The 18,878-nt window shown below is 36.9% G+C and overlaps 1 long non-coding RNA gene across 1 annotated transcript in view; it reads right to left on the reverse strand.

Annotated features, from left to right (window-relative positions):
• LOC134731835 (uncharacterized) overlaps window positions 1–18,878 on the reverse strand; it is a 409,501-nt gene that overhangs the window by 360,349 nt on the left and 30,274 nt on the right. Inside the window, exon 2 of the long non-coding RNA XR_010114459.1 lies at window positions 1,635–1,711. This is a non-coding gene — a long non-coding RNA (uncharacterized lncRNA). The remainder of the gene's footprint in view (window positions 1–1,634; window positions 1,712–18,878) is intronic.

Genomic DNA, 18,878 nt, shown 5'->3' on the forward strand with positions numbered 1-18,878 from the left:
AAATAAAAAGTAAATACTTATTTTCTGTGTTCATAAGAATTTGACCAACAGTTTACCCTACAAAAACCAGAATACATCCATTTAATAAGGTAATGTAAAAAGGTGAAGTGCAAAAGCACTTCTATATCATTAAACGTTTGTACATTAAAAATACGCTTCAACCCGGGAGGCGGAGCTTGCAGTGAGCTGAGATCGCACCACTGCGCTCCAGCCTGGGCAACAGAGCGAGACTCTGTCTCAAAAAGAAAAACAAGCAAAAAAAAAAAAAAAAATGGGAGGGTGAGGGGGGAGGATCACAGGGTCAGGATATGGAGACCATCCTGGCTAACTCGGTGAAACCCCGTCTGCACTAAAAAATACAAAAAATTAGCTGGGCGTGGTGGCGGGCGCCTGTAGTCCCAGCTACTTTGGAGGCTGAGGCCGGAAAATGGCGTGAACCCAGGAGGCGGAGCTTGCAGTGAGCTGAGATCGCACCACTGCACTCCAGCCTGGGCGGCAGAGTGAGACTCTGTCTCAAAAAAAAAAAAAAAAGTGCTTCAAGCAAACTTAAAACAAAACTTAACTGTACCCAAGTAAAGGAGTATAAGAGGAATACACTTTGGTGTAAGAAAATAAGTGGCCATATGATGACAACTGGTTCTCAATGTCCCTAATCTTCTATGTGTGTGTTCACCTATCATTTTGCCTAGAACAGACTTGGCCCCATCTCTAGTCCGTCTGTACAAGTATTTTTCCCAGTAAATTTTGTACATACACATACATATGTGGCACACACTCATATTTTTAAAAATTTCTTTCCAAAAAATTTTATTAGGCTCTTGATTAAGATGAATGCAAAGTTCTTATTATTAATATAAAGACATAAAGTAACCATATCCTTAATGGTTGTGTTTTATACAACCATAGAAGTACAAAGATTCACCTCAGCCTTTTAACCCAATGTTCAAATGTTTCTTAGTATTTTAATATGCTTTGTGGAATGGTATTATTCAAAGTTCTCTCTCCCTCTCTCTCTTTCTGAGTGTGAGTGTCTGTGTGTATGTGTTGAGTGTGTGTGTGTTCTCTTAAAGAGCCTCAGATGTATATATTTGACATGCAGGGCTTACAAAATTTTCTTCTTTTATATAACATTTGTGTTCTATGAATTTTCAGGTCTGAACTTGAAGACTGTTTTGAGTAATTTTTATTTGCTTGTTTATTCTGTCAACTCCTAAACAATTTTTTGGTACATCTATATTTTTGAATATGAGTGTCTGTGTGTGTGTGTGCACACGTGTGCACATGCAGGCATATGCATAAATGTGTATGTGTGTTTTCCTTCCAAAAGGAACACATTTATCTTTTAAATAAGTTAACAGAAATGCTTGTTTTATGAGTCAGAATGTTCTCACACAAAGGATGTGAAGGAGAAGATTCATTTCTAAATCCAGTAATAGCATGTACATTTTAAATAAGAACTTAAGAATACTCTAATGATGTTTAGATTATTTGCATTTTCTCACTACTGATTTCACTGAGGGGAATCTCAGGGTAAAGTCTATGTCAAGGCAACCATAAACTTTTCAAGTTATGTTAAAAGTATTTTCTCACTCCCTTTGCTTATTGTTTCCTCTCCACCAAAGCTATGTACTTACTGTGCCACAGCGCTCACCCACGGGTCATTTCCCCGGAAAACGCAGTCTTCCTAAGCCAGTGGCCCACACACATTTTTCTGCAAAAAGGTAGATAGTAAATATTTCAAGGTTTATGTAGCATAAGATCTCTTACAACTACTCAAGTCTGCTGTTGTAGTGCACCGTAGCCATAGACAATAGTTAAATGACCGTGACTAATACAAGTTTATTTACAAAAGCTTTATTTACAAAAATAGTAGGACAAATTTCAGATTTGACTTGCAAGTCTTAGTTTGCCTAATCATGTACTAAGTGATCTCTTTCACTACTATGGCAATATTTATTTGTTTCTTTCTTTTTGCCAACATAAAAACCATGACATATGTATGTAATTATAATATTACACATATTACTATGCAATTGCAAATTGTAGCTTTGTATATAAATATGTGCATATATACATATATTGTATTTATATATACTGTAGCTTTGTATATATTATATAGAGACTATATATATATTCTCTCTTCCCTCTTCTACCTAATTTATATACATATTATATACATATAATATATGATATACATGATATATATCATATTAGTCCATTCCATAATCTTAACTGGGAACATGACTGCAAGGCCTTGGGAAACATAGTAATTGTGAAAGGCAAAGAGAAAGCAAGCGACTTCTTTACATGGTGGCAGGAGAGAGAAAGAGCAAAGCCAGAGGTGTCACACACATTCAAACACCAGATTTCATGAGAAGTCACTCACTATTATGAGAACAGTGTGGGGGAAGTCCACTCTCATGATTCAGTCACCTCCCACTAGACCCCTTCGTTGATATATGGGAATTACAATTCAAGATTGGATTTGAGTGGAGACACAGAGCCAAAGCATTCTATTCCACCCCAACCCCTCCCAAATCTTATGTCCTTCTCAAAGTTCAAAACACCCATGCCTTCCCAACAGTCCCCATGAAGTCTTAATTCATTCCAGCATTAACCCAAAAATCCAAATCCAAAGTGTCATCTGAGACAAGACAAGTCCCTTCCACATATAAGCCTGTAAAATCATAAACAAGTGAATTATTTCCAAGATACAATGTGGATATAGGCATTGGGTAAATGCTCCCATTGCAAAAGGATAAATTGGCCAAAACCAAGGAGCTACAGACTCCATACAAGTACAAAACCCAGCAGAGCAGTCAGTAAATCCTACAGCTCCAAAATAATCTTCTTTGACTCTATGTCTCACATGCAGAGCATGCTGATGCAAGGAGTAGGCTCCCAAGGCCTTGAGAAGATCCACCCCTGTGGCTCTGTACTATACAGCCCTTGCAGCTGCTTTCACAGGATGACATTTAGGGCCTGCAGCTTCTCCAGGAGCATGGTGCAAACTATCAGTGGATCTATCATTCTGGGGTCTGGAGGATGGTGGCCTTCTTTTCACAGCTCCACTAGGTAGTGCCCAGTGGGGACTCGGTGTGGGGGCTCCTACACCCTATTTTTCTTTTATACTGGCCTAGTAGTAATTCTCTATGAAGGCTCTGCTCCTGCAGCAGACATCTGCCTTGACATCCATTCATTTCCATACATCCTCTGAAATCTAGGCAGAGGTGTCCCTTGTAGAAGCCACCAAGGCTTGGGGCTTGCACCCTCTGAAGCAATGGCCCAAGCTACACCTTGACCCTTTTTAGATATTGCTGAAGCTGGAGGGGTTGGGACACAGAGCATCATGTCCCAAGGTTGCACAGAGTAGTTGGACCATGAGCCTGTCCCATGAAACCATTTTTCCTTCCTAGGCCTCCAGGCCTGTGATGGGAGGGGCTGCTGTGAAGATCTCTGGTATAACTTAGAGACATTTTCTTTATTGTCTTAGCTATTAACACTTGGCTCCTCTTTACTTACTCAAATATTTGCAGCCAGCCAGCTTGAATTTCTCCACAGAAAATGTTATTTTCTTTTCTACCACATAGTCAGGCTGCAAATTTATAAAACTGTTATGCTCTGCTTCCCTTTTAAACATAAATTCCAATTTCAGACCATCTCTTTGTGAATGCATATGACTGTATGCTGTTAGAACCTGGCAGGTTAAATCTTGAATGCTTTTCTGGTTAGAAATTTCTTCTGCCACATACCCTAAATCACCTTTCTCATGTTCAAAGTTCCACAGATCCCTAGAGCAAGGGCACAATGCCCCCAGTCCCTTTGCTAAAGCATAGCAAGAGTGACCTATGCTCCAGTTCCCAAGAAGATCCTCATTTCCATCTGAAACCACCTCAGCCTGGACTTTACTGTCATATCACTATCAGAATTTTGGTCAAAAACATTCAACAAGTCTCTAGGAAGTTCCCAACTTTCCCACATCTTACTGTCTTCTTTTGAGCCCTACAAACTACTCCAACCCCTGCCTGTTACCAAGTTCCAAAGTCACTTCCATATTTTCAGGTATCTTTATAGCAGTGCCCCATTCTTCTGGTACCAATTTTCTATATTAGTCTGTTCTGACACTGCTGTAAAGAGCTACTTGAGACTGAGTAATTTATAAAGAAAAGAGGTTTAATTGACTCTCAGTTCCACAGGCTTAACAGGAAGCATTACTGGGAGGCCTCAATAAACTTACAATCACGGCAGAAGGTCAAGGGGAAGCAAGGCACCTTCTTCACATAGCAGCAGGAGAGAGAAAGAGCAAAGCGACAAGTGCCACACATTTTCAAACAACCAGATCTCATGAGAACTCACTCACTATCATGAGAACAGCAAGAGGGAAGTCTGTCTTATGATGCAATTACCTCCCACCAGGACCCTCCTCTGACACATGGGGATTACAATCTGACATGAGATTTGGGTGGGGACACAGAGCCAACCCATATCATAACACACAAACACACACGCATGCACACACACACACACACACACAGAAGAGAGGTAATATGCATATCATATATAGACACCCATATGTATCTATGTGTATATATAAAGAAATCTATATGTATTTGTGTGCATATATATATATATACATGTATGTATATATACAGAGAAAAAAACACAAAGAGAAAGAGAGACAGTCATTTTTAATAATTTCATTTAATTTTATGTTATGGGTGAATCACAATTTAGGTGATACCTGAAAGATTTCTCCACTGTAAAGTTAGTATAATCCTTTGACGAATAAGTATGTAATAGAGAGGCATTTTGAGAACATGTAAATAGCCTGTAGTCTTGCAATTTTCACTCATTAATTTTATTTTCCATTGATTATGTTTGCCTGTACCAATTATTATTATGGGGGATGCTACCCTGAAAAGTTCTTACTCTATTTTTATCATTTATACATTGTTTTTCTACTCTATGAAAGAGATTTTCTTTGTAATTACTTATTAGTTAATTAACTATATCAGTATAGACTCATAGACTCCTATTATATTTAATGAGATATCTCATCTGTTCACCTGTTTTACAGCTTTTCATCTTGTTTTGTATTTTTAAACTCATGTATAATAGTGGTTTTAAAGTCCTTGTTTAATCATCCAGCATGTGGCTTATCTCAGAATATATTCATATTTTTTTTTTTTTGTCACAACTCGTATGTTTGTGCTTCTTTACCCATTTGGTATTTTTTGTTGCATGTTGGCCCTGTGAATACTATATTGTTGAGTTTCTGGATTTTGCTGTCTTTCTCTGAAGGGGGGCAAATTTTATTCGTTTAAAAAAACAGTATATGGTGGCTGGGTGCAGTGGCTCACGCCTGTAATCCCAGCACTTTGGGAGGCCAAGACGGGCGGATCACAAGGTCGGGAGATGGAGACCATCTTGGCTAACACGGTGAAACCCCGTCTCTACTGAAAATACGAAAAAATTAGCCAGGCATAGTGGCAGCCGCCTGTACTCTGGAGGCTGAGGCAGGAGAATGGCGTGAACCCGGGAGGCGGAGCTTGCAGTGAGCAGAGATCGTGCCATTGCACTCCAGCCTGGGCAAGTGAGCAAGACTCTGTCTCAAAAAAAAAAAAAAAATAGTATATGGTAAACAGATTTATCCTCTTAAAATTTGTTTTTAGGCTTTATTGAATACCTCTAAGGGTATTCAAAAGCATCTTTGCACTCTCAATGGCCAGATTCTAAGGTCCCACAGCACTGTGTTATCACTGGAATTTTTATTTGGCTCACAGGCTCCAAAGACCACATCTCTGCAAAACCTTGTAGTCTTATTCTGTGTATGTGCAGTATAGTACTGACCAAAGACTCAAGGATAAACCTGTGAATATTACTGGCTTTCTTTCTCTGCTCTCTCTCCTTCTCTCTTTGACATTCCTTTTCTTACGTACCTTTCCTCTCAAATTTCAATTTAATAGCCTCAAACTGCAATCTGTTTTTTCTTTACTCATCGTGTGATGTATTTTGGAGAATGTCCAAAGACAGAAAGCTTGGCTGAACATGTGGTTTATCATGTCTGTTTCCCTACTCTAAAGATACCAGTCCTGTCTTCTCTGTTTCCAATTTTAAAATCATTTATTAAATATTGTCCGCTTATCTATTTAAGTCAAATACACATTAATTTATTATAAATAGACTTGAAAGTCAGCCTTTCTTTGAAGTTGAGTAAAATTTAGAAATAATTTTATAAAAATAAATAAAAACTGGGTCTGAATATAAAGATAAAGGAAGAAAAGTTAGAAGAAAAATACGTATTACAAGAAGAAAGACAGGAAAATATAGAATTCTTTTTAGTTTTAAAACATCTCAGGCAAAACAATCTTTGCCTAAATGAGAAAAAAAATCTCAGAGTAGAGATTTTAAAAATTGCAAAAGTCATTAAATAGCATTGAAAAACAATTGAGGTGAGTGAGGAAGAGCTTAAGAAAAGTTAAATAGAGGAAATTGTTACAAATTGCAAGGGTCATTTTTGAAACAAAAAAAATTGATTAAACATACCTGAACAAAAGAATAAAAACAAAATAAAACATAAGAGAGTCTCAAAATGTACTTTATTGTTCACATGTATTTAATGTTCCTTACAAAACAAATGGGAAAACGATAGGAAAATATAATGCAATAATACATTTTCTGGAATAAAATTTTGAATGTAGAAATTGTAAAGCATATTGTTTGTTATAGGCTAAGAATTAAAAGAAATAGGCCAGGCATGGTGGCTCACACCTGTAATCCTAGCACTTTGGGAGGCCAAGGCAGGCAGATCACCTGAGGTCAGGAGTTCCAGACTAGCCTGGCCAACATGGTGAAACCCCGTCTCTACTAAAAATACAAAAATTAGCCTGGCATGGTGGCAGGCACCTGTAATTCCAGCTACTCAGGAGGCTAAGGCAGGAGAATCACTTGAACCTGGGAGGTGGAGGTTGCAGTGAGCCACTGCACCTAAGCTTGGGCAACAAGAGCAAAAACCATCTAAAAAAATGAATTAAAAGGAATATCACCAATATATATTCTGGAGAAATTAAAGATAAGACAAGTAACATAGAGGAATGCAGAAAGAAACAATTGTCTATGAAGATCTGATTTGAAGACAACTTAATCCAAAAATTTCAACTTATTTTCCTTTCAGAAACACATATTCCATGTAGATTTATATTGAAGCATGTAAGAACTAAAAGCACATGCATCTTGAGTGCGTTTCAGATATACTATTACATAATAAAGCTTATCTCCCAAGTCAAGAACTCCAGAATGCAGAAGTATTCATAAAATTAAAAGTTTTGAACACGGAACTTATTTTGTACAATGAGGAGAAAACATTTGTGGCTTTAATTACATAATAGACTAGATATAATAAGCTTTGAAAATATAAATGAAAAATATTTTATGTGAATATAAAATGTAAAATTTATGACACCTTTGAAGTCATTATGGTAAAATTAGGTTTAATTGGTGTATAATCAAATAATAAAATACTAGGCAAAGGAGTAAGTGTTGATATTGAACAATGCCCATAATTTATTAAATGAAAATAACAATTTATGATACAGTATATACAATTCAAATGCACCTTGGTAAAGTATGATTGTGTGTGTGTGTGTGTGTGTGTGTGTATGTATGTGTTTATATGACATGAATATGAATGTATAGAATTATGTCTAGAAATACATAAAACAAAACATTAAGGAGATCTCTGGCTGATAAGATTATACATGTTTTTCAGTCAAATCTTTCTGTATTGCTTATTTAGAATGTACATGCATTAATTTTTATAAACATGGAAGAAAAAAGTATATATTTATATTTTAAAGGCAAGTCAGTATTGCTGGACAGTTCTCCAGGTAGCCTTGGACTAATTCAATTCTCTTCCCTTTCTTGCTTGTAGCTCCCAAGAAAGTAACTGCAGGATGTACTGGGAATGCAATATGGTGAGATAAGGGAGTAGCTGGCCAGAATAGTCCAGGTTCTGTTCCAGTCCCTTCTTAGAAAAGAATGCCCTTCAATGCTTTTGCCCAGTGATTCACATAACCCTGGGCTGTATAAGTCAGGGTGATTTGCAGGGTCCCTTAGTTAGGATGCAAGTGGGGCACATGCAATCAAGACGCCATCTCCACGCTGGGCAGTTTTCCTGAGCCCTAGGAGACCAGCTCACGGTGAATCCTAGGCTTCTGTTGTCCCTCCCTGCTATCTGTAATAAACTCACTTTGTGAAACTTGTGCACATGGGTGTTATGTCTCACCACACAAGATAAGTTGGTAACTAGTCACAGTAAAACTGCTTCACAAATATAGCACACACACTTTATACATAAAAATAGATAATAAGATATAGATTGCCTAACAAAGTCAAAGCAACAAACATTTAAACATATAATATTTAATGAATCATAAATTTGGAAATGGAACACAGTAATAAGAAAAATCATGATATAGCAAATCATAAAGAACAGTTTGGAGGACGTTGTATGGGATAATCAATTTCAAAATAATAGTATCCAGGTAATCTGAGAGAACACCGTGTGTTTGTGGCGCAACTCTTCCAATAAGAACATTTCTGCGCATGTTTCATGCTGAGGAAAACTTTCAGCAAATTGTTCAATGCATTCTATCTAAGCCTATTTTCTTGGATTTAAGAGATAAATAGCCTCAAAGAAAATCAATTATTGTCAGTTAACCTTAGGCTTGAAAATAAAAACATACATAATTGTGACAATTTGTTTAATTCTGTGGTGCTGGCATAGCCTCAGTAGTAAATGGAGATTTAGAAGTGCAACTGGAGCCATTGGTACCCATTACATTAAGAAAAGAAGGAGATTCTGAGTGCTCCTTTAGGTATAAAGATTATTTGATTTGATATCCCTGTGGGTGGTATGTGTCAAGAGAGAAAAACGGATTCCATTTCACATGTGAGCTAACTTCGGATGTTAAGAGAAGTAAGTTATAGGAAGAAGTTTGGAGACCATGGTTTAGGGACTTATTCAGTCCCTAAATAATTCTGAATGTTTAGTTCTATGTGTTTCTTTGTTCATCATAACTTATGATGAACAACAAAACATATTTAGTGTTTAACTAAAAGTAATAACTTTATTATGAACAACTAAATACATATTAGAGAGGAAAAAAATTGTAATGCATTATTATACATATCTGAAGTAGGTGAAAAATAAAGTAATATAAAGACACCAGTGAAAGCAATAAACTTTCACACTTTAGTTCCGTGGATCATCAGTTAATATCGTACATTTCCTGCAATGTATCCTGATACATCAGTGTGTTTTTCACAGCAGCAAGGGGTGCTTTTGCTTCTGTTGCCCACTTGAGTACTGTACTAGGATGGGCCTGAGGATGCTGTTCATTGCCTTGGGCCTGATGCTGTGTCACAGGCCTAGGCCAGGCCACCTTTCTTCAACCTCTTTCCTGAGAATCAACACAAGGGCTATCACACCTCTTAAGACTGTCTTTCTTACTAGCCCCTTTACTTTTTTATGCTTGAATAAACACATTAACTGCAAGCCAAAATATACTTTTGTGAAATTAAAAAAATGGGAAGGGGGGACCTAATGTCCTTTTCTGTGTAGATAAAATTCTTATACTGAACATTCCTCTTAAGAGAAAAAAACCCCTTTCAAATAGTTAGATACAGCATAAGCCATATGGGAAAAATGAAATTTTTTTTTTTTTTTTTTTTTTTTTGAGGTGGAGTCTCGCTCTGTCACCCAGGCTGGAGTGCAGTGGTGTAATCTCGGCTCACTGCAAGCTCTGCCTCCCGGGTTCACGCCATTCTCCTGCCTCAGCCTCCCGAGTAGCTGGGACTACAGGCACCCACCACCACGCCCGGCTAATTTTTTGTATTTTTAGTAGAGACGGAGTTTCACCGTGTTAGCCAGGATGGTCTCGATCTCCTGACCTCTTGATCCGCCCGCCTCGGCCTCCCAAAGTGCTGGGATTACAGGTGTGAGCCACTGCGCCCGGCCAAAAGGGAATATTTTATAAATGAAGGCTGTAAGAACTCTGTTTATTGACCAAAACGTTATCCCAAATTAACCTGGGTAAAATAATTCTGCTAAAATATTATCCATTGTAATGTTTAAATACCTTGCCTTCTCTCCCTGGCCACTGCCTGACAAACTCTGTTAGGACAACTCTTTTGGGGAATTTTGGTATATGTCCTTGATAATTTGATGAGGCAGGAACTCAGGACTTCCTTCTGTTGAAGGTGCCTGTGAGCTGAGCTACAAGGGAACCTCATGGAAGTGCAGATATGGTGGAGAAACTCACACTGCATTATACTTACACTTCCAAAAGCAAGTAGCCTTTAAAAAAGTAGTCTTATTACTCCCATTCTGCATGGGAGACCTTAGGTGAGACATGTTTAAAATAAATAGCATGTAATTAGAGCCCCATGACAAAATGAATGCTTTGCTAGCAAACATGGAAGAAGACTCAAGAAGTACTGGCCAAACAGTGAAAAAGAAGTTCTCCTTCATGGCTTTTTTCTTTTTAAATAGAATGTAAGTAATTATATTTTAAAATCCTATCATAAGAGCAATAAAATCAGTACAGTAAACTTAGGAAAGAGTAAATGCATGGAAGGTTATCACCAAATTAGATTTTCATATAATTGAGCTAATCATACATAAGACAAATTTATAAGTGAAAACTGACATTCTTTTCTCCAAATTTACATATCTCCAAATTTTCATGAGTGAGAAACATATTACATTAATGCTAACCTTTTCATTAATGAGATGAATCTTAAATATATTATAGCTTATTATAGCTTGCTAAACTTAGCTCTTTTAAACTCTAAATCAATGTAGTTTTTCCCTTGATCAATATGCTGCTTAATAAAAAGCAAGCATTCACATTAAAAACAAAAAAATCCTCATAGGATATTCCACAATAAATACAAAAATATTAGTACTGCACTTTTATTATTTAACAGCTAATAAAATTATTTTTAACTAAGATTTGGAAACTTTAAAAAATGCTAAACACCAATTGAGATCTATATAACACAAAATGTTCTAACCATGCAGTAAAACAAAGTATCTAAATAGAAGCACGTGTTCAAATAAAAACAAAACTTTCCCTGATTTAAAAATATAATGTTAACATTGCCCTCTTCTGGCTTCTTATTCAAATAAGAATACCTACCACGATGTCAAATATCACATTCCATGTCATAAAGCAGCAAGTATGGAACTGGAAAACAATCTATAATACTATATACAAGCAGGTATAGGATGAGGACATATTTCACCTGAGGGAGCTGCTTAGTCAGAGTTAGAGAGAACTTGACTAGTATTTGGCTCACAGGGACAAGTTAATGCAGGCCTAATGTTCAACAAGGATATATAATAGTAAGATTATTAACACATAATTTTATTTCTAGCTACTTCTTCTTTATCTGCCTCTGACACCCCCTCTCTCTTCCATAAACACAGATCTTCTTAAAGAACTCAAGAAAAGAACAAATTTAAGCATATTCATTGGAAAAATAAACTCTCACCATGCAGACTAGAAGGAAGGTTTCTCAGAGATTTCCACCACTGCTGCTTCCCTACACTTGGTCATGGTCCCTAGAAAATTCAACCAAGGGCAGATGAACCCAGAGACCAAGGCACAAGTTCATCTTTGGATGCTCAGAGGCTTGATGTTATGTTAGCTTTCATGTACTGCTTATCAAACAATAGAAAACACACACACACCGGTGGCTCATGCCTATAATCCCAGCACTTTGGGAGAGGCCAAGGTGGGTGGATCACTTGAGGTCATGAGCTTGAGGCCAGCCTGGACAACATGGTGAAACCCGTCTCTACTACATACACAAAAAATTAGCCAGGTGTGATGGTGCACTCCTGTAGTCCTAGCTACTCAGGAGGCTGAGGCAGGAGAATCATTTGAACCTGGGAGGCGGAGGTTGCAGTGAGCCGAGATCACATCACTGCACTCCAGCCTGGGAGACTAAGCGAGATTCTATCTCAAAAAAAAAAAAAAAAATAGTAAAGGAAACACACACACCTGTTTGAGTAAAATTCTAACTGATTTATAACATTCCAATCTTGTGGTCCCTCAATTCCTGGAAAAGAAGTCAGAATGGCTCTTTCTCCTTAAATTTCTAAATAATTAAAATAAAAAAATAAACAGGAAAACAAATTCTAGGTTCATTATTAAATATTATTTTGAGACTAGTTCTAGTAGGGCTGAGGTATAACAATCAATATAAATATGCCAGTCCAGTTCTTTTTCATACTGTAAGATACATAAGGTCAATCTGAACACTTTTGTTTATGTATGTTTTATTTATTGCTACTCTAGCAACTTGGAACAGCATAAGTTTTGCCACTGGAGGGTCTCTCTTCACCCCAAGGGAGAGAACTTGCTGCAGAATTGTATTTAGGATGATACTCCTGAACAACTACATCATTATCTGAAGGTGGCTCCTATCCTGGAATACCGCTGGTGAGCCTCTGCTAGGGTCATGAGAACATCACATCTCGTGCAACATGAGCTTATTTCCCGACTGGTTCTCAAAATAGTCATCAGGGAGGTATTTAGAAAGTAGCAAGATACCAATCATTGTTATTTCTCTCTCTCCTCCCCCTACCCTGCATTCTCTCTCTCTCCTCTCTTTTAAGTAAAAGAACCTTGACTCCACTACTCCTTAAAAATAAATAGAATTTATCCAACTATAGGTAAGGCTAATTTGTTGTAACAGGAAATTTTAGAGGTTACTGGATGATACACTGTCTCAAATTTTAGAGGCTAACTTAAGATACCGGATGACATACTGTCAAAACTTCATTCTCTGTTTTTATCTCTTTGAGGCATGCACATAATTAAAAGCATTGTGTAGCCAGGAGCAGTGGCTCATGCCTGTAATACCAACACTTGGGGAGGCCAAGGTGGGCAGATCACTTGAGGTCAGGAGTTTGAGACTAGCCTTGCCAACATGGCGAAACCCCATCTCTGCTAAAAATTAAAAAAAAAAAAAAAAATAGCCAGGCGTGGTGGCGTGTGCCTGTAATCCCAGCTACTTAGGAGGCTGGGGCACAAGAATTGCTTGAATCCAGGAGGTGGAGGTTGAAGTTAGTGAGATCGCACCACTGCACTCCAGCCTGGACGACAGAGCAAGACTCTGTCTCAGACAAACAAACAAAAAAGCATCGTGCATATATTCAGATCACACGCTACTAGAACATACATTCTACCTTACAGTTCACATGCACTGAATTATCATAACTTACTGAAACATAGTTTCAGTATAATCCCTATATAATACACAACCTTGGCCATGAAGATATAAGCTGCTTCTAGCAGGTAAAATTTATTTTTGTTTTGCTGCTGTTAGGGAAAGGGAGCAGGGCTAGACTCCCCTTGTCCTGATCAGCATTCCACATCATCAGTCTTGACAGTAGGAAATGCACACACTTTCTGTGATTTCCTGGTATGCGTTTCATGAAATGCTCAGCATGAGGGTTCCTGGAACTCTTAAAACACATTTAGAATTCTCTAACCAGGCAGGCATGAACAGCACTCATCCTGCAACCTTCGAGGTAAGAAGAGAAATAATAAAAACCAAGGGATAGTTACTATTTAGAATGCATACTCAACCCTGTAAAACAGACCTCCCTTTTCTAACACCGGATACATTTAGCATAAGGGGGTATGAAGCCCAAGAATGTATCACTTAGAGTGATACCTTATGTGTAAACACAAGCTTTTTAAAAAGAGTATGCTGATAAGGTGTTTACTCTGATGAGAAGTAAATCTATCCTGTATATAGGATGACAGATAACAATTCACTTTTGGGAATTCTAGAGAGTTTGCTGAATGAGAAATTATTTGGAGTTTCTTGACAATCTCTGTACAATGAAATCCAAAAGTATAAAAAGGGAGAAAGACAACAGAATTGCCTCCATTGCACAAACTCAGAGCAATAGAAACAGTGATGGCTTTAGGGAAAAAAGAACGGCAGTACGACATCAATCACAATATTCCTCCGAACAAAAGGGCTTGTGAATTAAACAGAATAGAATATCATGCTCTCTTTTTGCTAAGAAAATGCATTTTCTTGCACAATGTCTTATATAAGAAAATAGATACAAGGATGCAGAAACTGTAAACACTGCACTTCTCTTCACCCAGCAGAAAGACATTGAAATACCTAATTGCAATGTGAATTAAATTTCTATATGAGAGCTTCAGTTATCTGTATGCAATTTCATTTGTCATAAAGCAATCAGAAATACTGGCTGACCTCTGTGATGACCAATAAAGCCTATGACATCATCATCTTTTGCTCATGAAATAATTAAGGAAATAGAACATATGCAGGAAAATTGCTGGCTTTGATATAACAGCTACTACAGGTTTATGACAGTTATTCATATGTTTTGTATCACAGATTTCTTCCAAAATATTCATAAACAAAACTAGTTTCCAAAGCATCATTTTCTGTAATAGCAATAAGAAAAAATAGAAGAATACTTTACAGAAAACTATTGTCTTTAAATCTCTGAAAAGTATAAATATAGAATAAAATAAGATGGTAGTAACTTAATTTTATTTCTTATTGATATGGTCCAAGTCCAAAACATTATCAACTATGTGGGATATTCTAGAGAGTCAAAAGTATAATTTCCTGGGATTAAGTCAACTTGTACAAAGCTAAGGTTTAGAGAGTTCTAGGATTTCCAAAGGAGGAGAGTGCGCTCAGGTACTTTATGTAGAACATTCTGATTTGTGTACATTTCTGGTTTCTCCTCATATATTTGCTCATTATTGTAATGTTTTAAATGTGTACCATTCAAAGTTCTTTCAAAGATGGGGCACTATGCATATTTAAAGAAACAATCACAGAATATGCCAAAGACCCATGTTCCCTGATCCCAGTGCTATCACAAAAATGGCATTACTAGCTATCACTAATTCTAGTGAGCCATCTAATGGTCTTAGCCAAATAACTTTATCTGGGTTTTATTACTTAATCTATACTGGATAGATTAGACAGATTAATATTTGAGTTGCTCATTTATCGTTTATGATTATCCATTTTATTATTTGGTAATTGTCTTTTTTTGGGGGGAAGAAACCACCCTTTCCCCATACTTATTTCATGTAGGTTTGGCAGGGACAGTGCTGACATCCCCAAACCTCTCAACACATTCCCCACCTTGTAGTAGACACAGAACTCTGGCCTGACCAGTCAGTATCTTCCACTCTTTGGGCTGAAACAATTATTCCAGGGATGGAAATATAACCCATGTCATCCCAATAAAAGTCAAACTCAAGAATTTTGCTAATATTATTCAATATGTCACTTACTTTCTATAAGTTGTTAGGCAGTGGAATGCTAAAACTTTTGATGACAATATCAGACACTGTATGAAGTCAACTATCTCAAACAGAAGGAGAATAAAAGAAAAGTAGAGCTACAAAATGAAAAGAGATCATATTTGGATATTGTTATTTGAGATCCTGAATCCAGGTTGACGGAAGCCAGCTAGATTGAATATTATGAACTCTGTAGTTGCATAAGCCCCCTACATTCCAACTGAAAATTAGAATTTAAATTAGTATTTTATTATTTGTAGTATACTAGCCCTAAATAAAATAATCAAAAGAACTAGAAGCAAAGGAATTATATTATTCATATAATATGGATAATTAAATTCCATTGATATACTTTGCTTAACTCTTGGACAAAAAATACTACTACTAACTTGTAATTCATATATTTTATAAAAGGCTATATAATAAACATGAAATTATATCAATATTTTAAAGGTACACTTGTTAAATTGATTTTGTTTATATTTACATCTGATCTTGCAATAATGCAACTCATCTAAATTATTCCACTATATTCAGTAATGATTATCATACAACTTAGTCTTTAAATACCAGTTTATCAGAAACTAAAAGAACTTAGCATCTTTCTCTGAATTTCTAATTTACTTTCTCAATTATATGCAAATTATCCTCATTTATTAATATTTGCTCTAATTATTTGTTGGAGATCTTTTATGCATTCAAGAAATTAGTACTGTGCACCAAGTTCAATCCTAGTTCAAGATCTACATCCCTCAAGAACTCACATTCATTAGACAAAGAATTACAAACCATTTTTAAAATTTCTTTTGAATAGGCTAAACATAAAAAGGTTTCTAAGATAAAGGGATAGAACTTAAATGAGCTGAAGATATAAAAAGTAGATTTGGAGAGGTGGAAGTTTTGGGATAGTAAAATAAAGCATATGGGAGCACCTGTAGGAAGTAAAGAAAGTATTTAAAGAGGAGAAAATAAACTGTAGAAAGTGGAAAAAGGATTTAAAGAGGAAAAAATAAAAGACTGCCTTATTCACTTCGAAAGACATCAAACCGTCTATCCAAATATCTTTAAAATACTCTCAACCTGAGTTCAAATTTGATTGCACTGTAGTCTGAGAGAGTTTGTTGTGATTTCTGTTTTTTTACATTAGCTGAGGAGTGCTTTACTTCCAATTATGTGGTCAATTTTGGAATAAGTGCAATGTGGTGCTGAGAAGAATGTGTATTCTGTTGATTTGGGGTGGAGAGTTCTGTAGATGTCTATTAGGTCTGCTTGGTGCAGAGCTGAGTTCAAGTCCTGCATATCCTTGTTAACCTTCTGTCTCATTGATCTGTCTAATATTGACAGTGGGGTGTTAAAGTCTCCCATTATTATTGTGTGGGAGTCTAAGTCTCTTTGTAGGTATCTCAGGACTTGCTTTATGAATCTGGGTGCTCCTGTATTGGGTCCATATATATTTTGGATACTTAGCTCTTCTTGTTGAATTGATCCCTTTACCATTATGTAATAGCCTTCTTTGTCTCTTTTGATCTTTGTTGGTTTAAAGTCTGCTTAATCAGAGACTAGGATTGCAACCCCTGCTTTTTTTTTTTTTTGCTTTCCATTTAGTTGGTAGATCTTCCTCCATCCCTTTATTTTGAGCCTATGTGTGTCTCTGCATGTGAGATGGGTCTCCTGAATATAGCACACTGATGGGTCTTGACTCTTTATTCAATTTGCCAGTCTGTGTCTTTTAATTGGAGCATTTAGCCCATTTACATTTACATTTAATATCGTTAGGTGTGAATTTGATCCTCTCATTATGATGTTAGCTGTTTATTTTGCCCATTAGTTCATGCAGTTTCTTCCTAGCATCGATGGTCTTTACAATTTGGCATGTTTTTGCAGTGGCTGGTACAGGTTGTTCCTTTCCAAGTTTAGTGCTTCCTTCAGAATGTAAATGAGAAGTTGATGGGTGAAGCAAACCAACATGGCACATGTATACATATGTAACAAACCTGCATGTTGTGCACATGTACCCTAGAACTTAAAGTATAATTTTAAAAAATAAAATAAATAAAATACTCTCATCATCTTAGTTAGAATTGAATAACAGTGCTTTCAAAATATCTGTGGGGAAGCACACACCACATTTTAAAACTCAGCTTCAAGATGATACTGCATGGAACCGTTCCTCCCCAGCAATGGCTTTGTAAATAAATGTTTCCAAATAGAAGACAGAAGAATAATGTTCTTATGTATGCCCATTCTCAAATCAAGAAGAGCTGAGCCATTTACTACAATTTCTATAAACTTTACAATTAATCTTAGCTTTTAAAAAGTAATATCTGAAGTCTACAACTCTGGTTTGTCTAGATCAGTGTTTTTCCCAATACTTCAGATAAATTATTCAGAAAATGTGAAAACAAATCCAATGAATTTTGGACAGGACATTTTCTATGTCTAAGGGATTTCTCCCTTAGATGTAGACATATAAAATGGGGGATGATTTTCCACACATAAAAGTGTACCCCTTCAAGGCTTAATAAGCAGTACCACAAAATAGTCCCAACATCCATATGCAGGCTAAATAAAAGGCCATAGATTCACTTAGGAGAGAAAATAATCATTTAAGGCAATTTGCAAGAGCAGAGAGAACTGAGGCATATTCCGTCATCCACTTCCAGCCAAGTAAAATGAGCAGCAAGTGAATTCCTTGGAGAGACTATAATAGTGATGGTGAAATAGGATTGGTTTCCAGACAGGAGACCAAAAATTTGTTTCTAGATGGATAGTTGCTAATCTGTAAAACAGATATGGCCCTGCTATAATATTATCACTGAGCACGATGAAAGAATACTTGCAAAATTTGACATAGTGCTCTGGAGTTATAGTAGGACATAATGATCTGGACTTGACTGTCCCCTGAATTCTCCAGTAGAGCAGTTGATTGTAGCTGTTAATGGATTAGGACAAGGAAAGGGGAGAAGGATGAGCGTGGTCTGTGCCTCCAGTTTGTTGGAACAACATTGCAGGAATCCCAATGGCTTTATGCTTTCTGACATTTGGATTTGCTTTAACGAGATTTGTCCCAGGATTTCTGCCTTCCAGCTGCAGCTATTTTAGTTCAGCAGTCCCAAACTATTTTGGAATCAGGGACTGGTTTAGTGGAAGATAATTTTTCCACAGATGCGGGGGAGAAGGAGAATGATTTGTGGATGAAACTGCACAACTCAATATCATCAGGAATTAGTTAGATTCTCATAAGGAGTGCACAACCTCGATCCTCACATGCGTGGTTCACAATAGGGTTCATGCTATTAAGAGAATTTAATGCCATGGCTGATCTGACCAGAGGCAGAACTCAGCCCGCCACCCACCTCCTGTTGTGCAGCCTGGTTCCCTACAGGCAATGAGCAGGTACCGATCTGGGGCCTCAGGGTTGGGGACCCCTGTTCTAGTAGAAAGGCTGAAGCTACAGTGCTAGTGGTTAGGAATTTTGGAGGCCATATTAGAAGT

This window comes from Symphalangus syndactylus, chromosome 11, assembly GCF_028878055.3.
Source record: "Symphalangus syndactylus isolate Jambi chromosome 11, NHGRI_mSymSyn1-v2.1_pri, whole genome shotgun sequence".
Classification (NCBI taxonomy): domain Eukaryota; kingdom Metazoa; phylum Chordata; class Mammalia; order Primates; family Hylobatidae; genus Symphalangus; species Symphalangus syndactylus.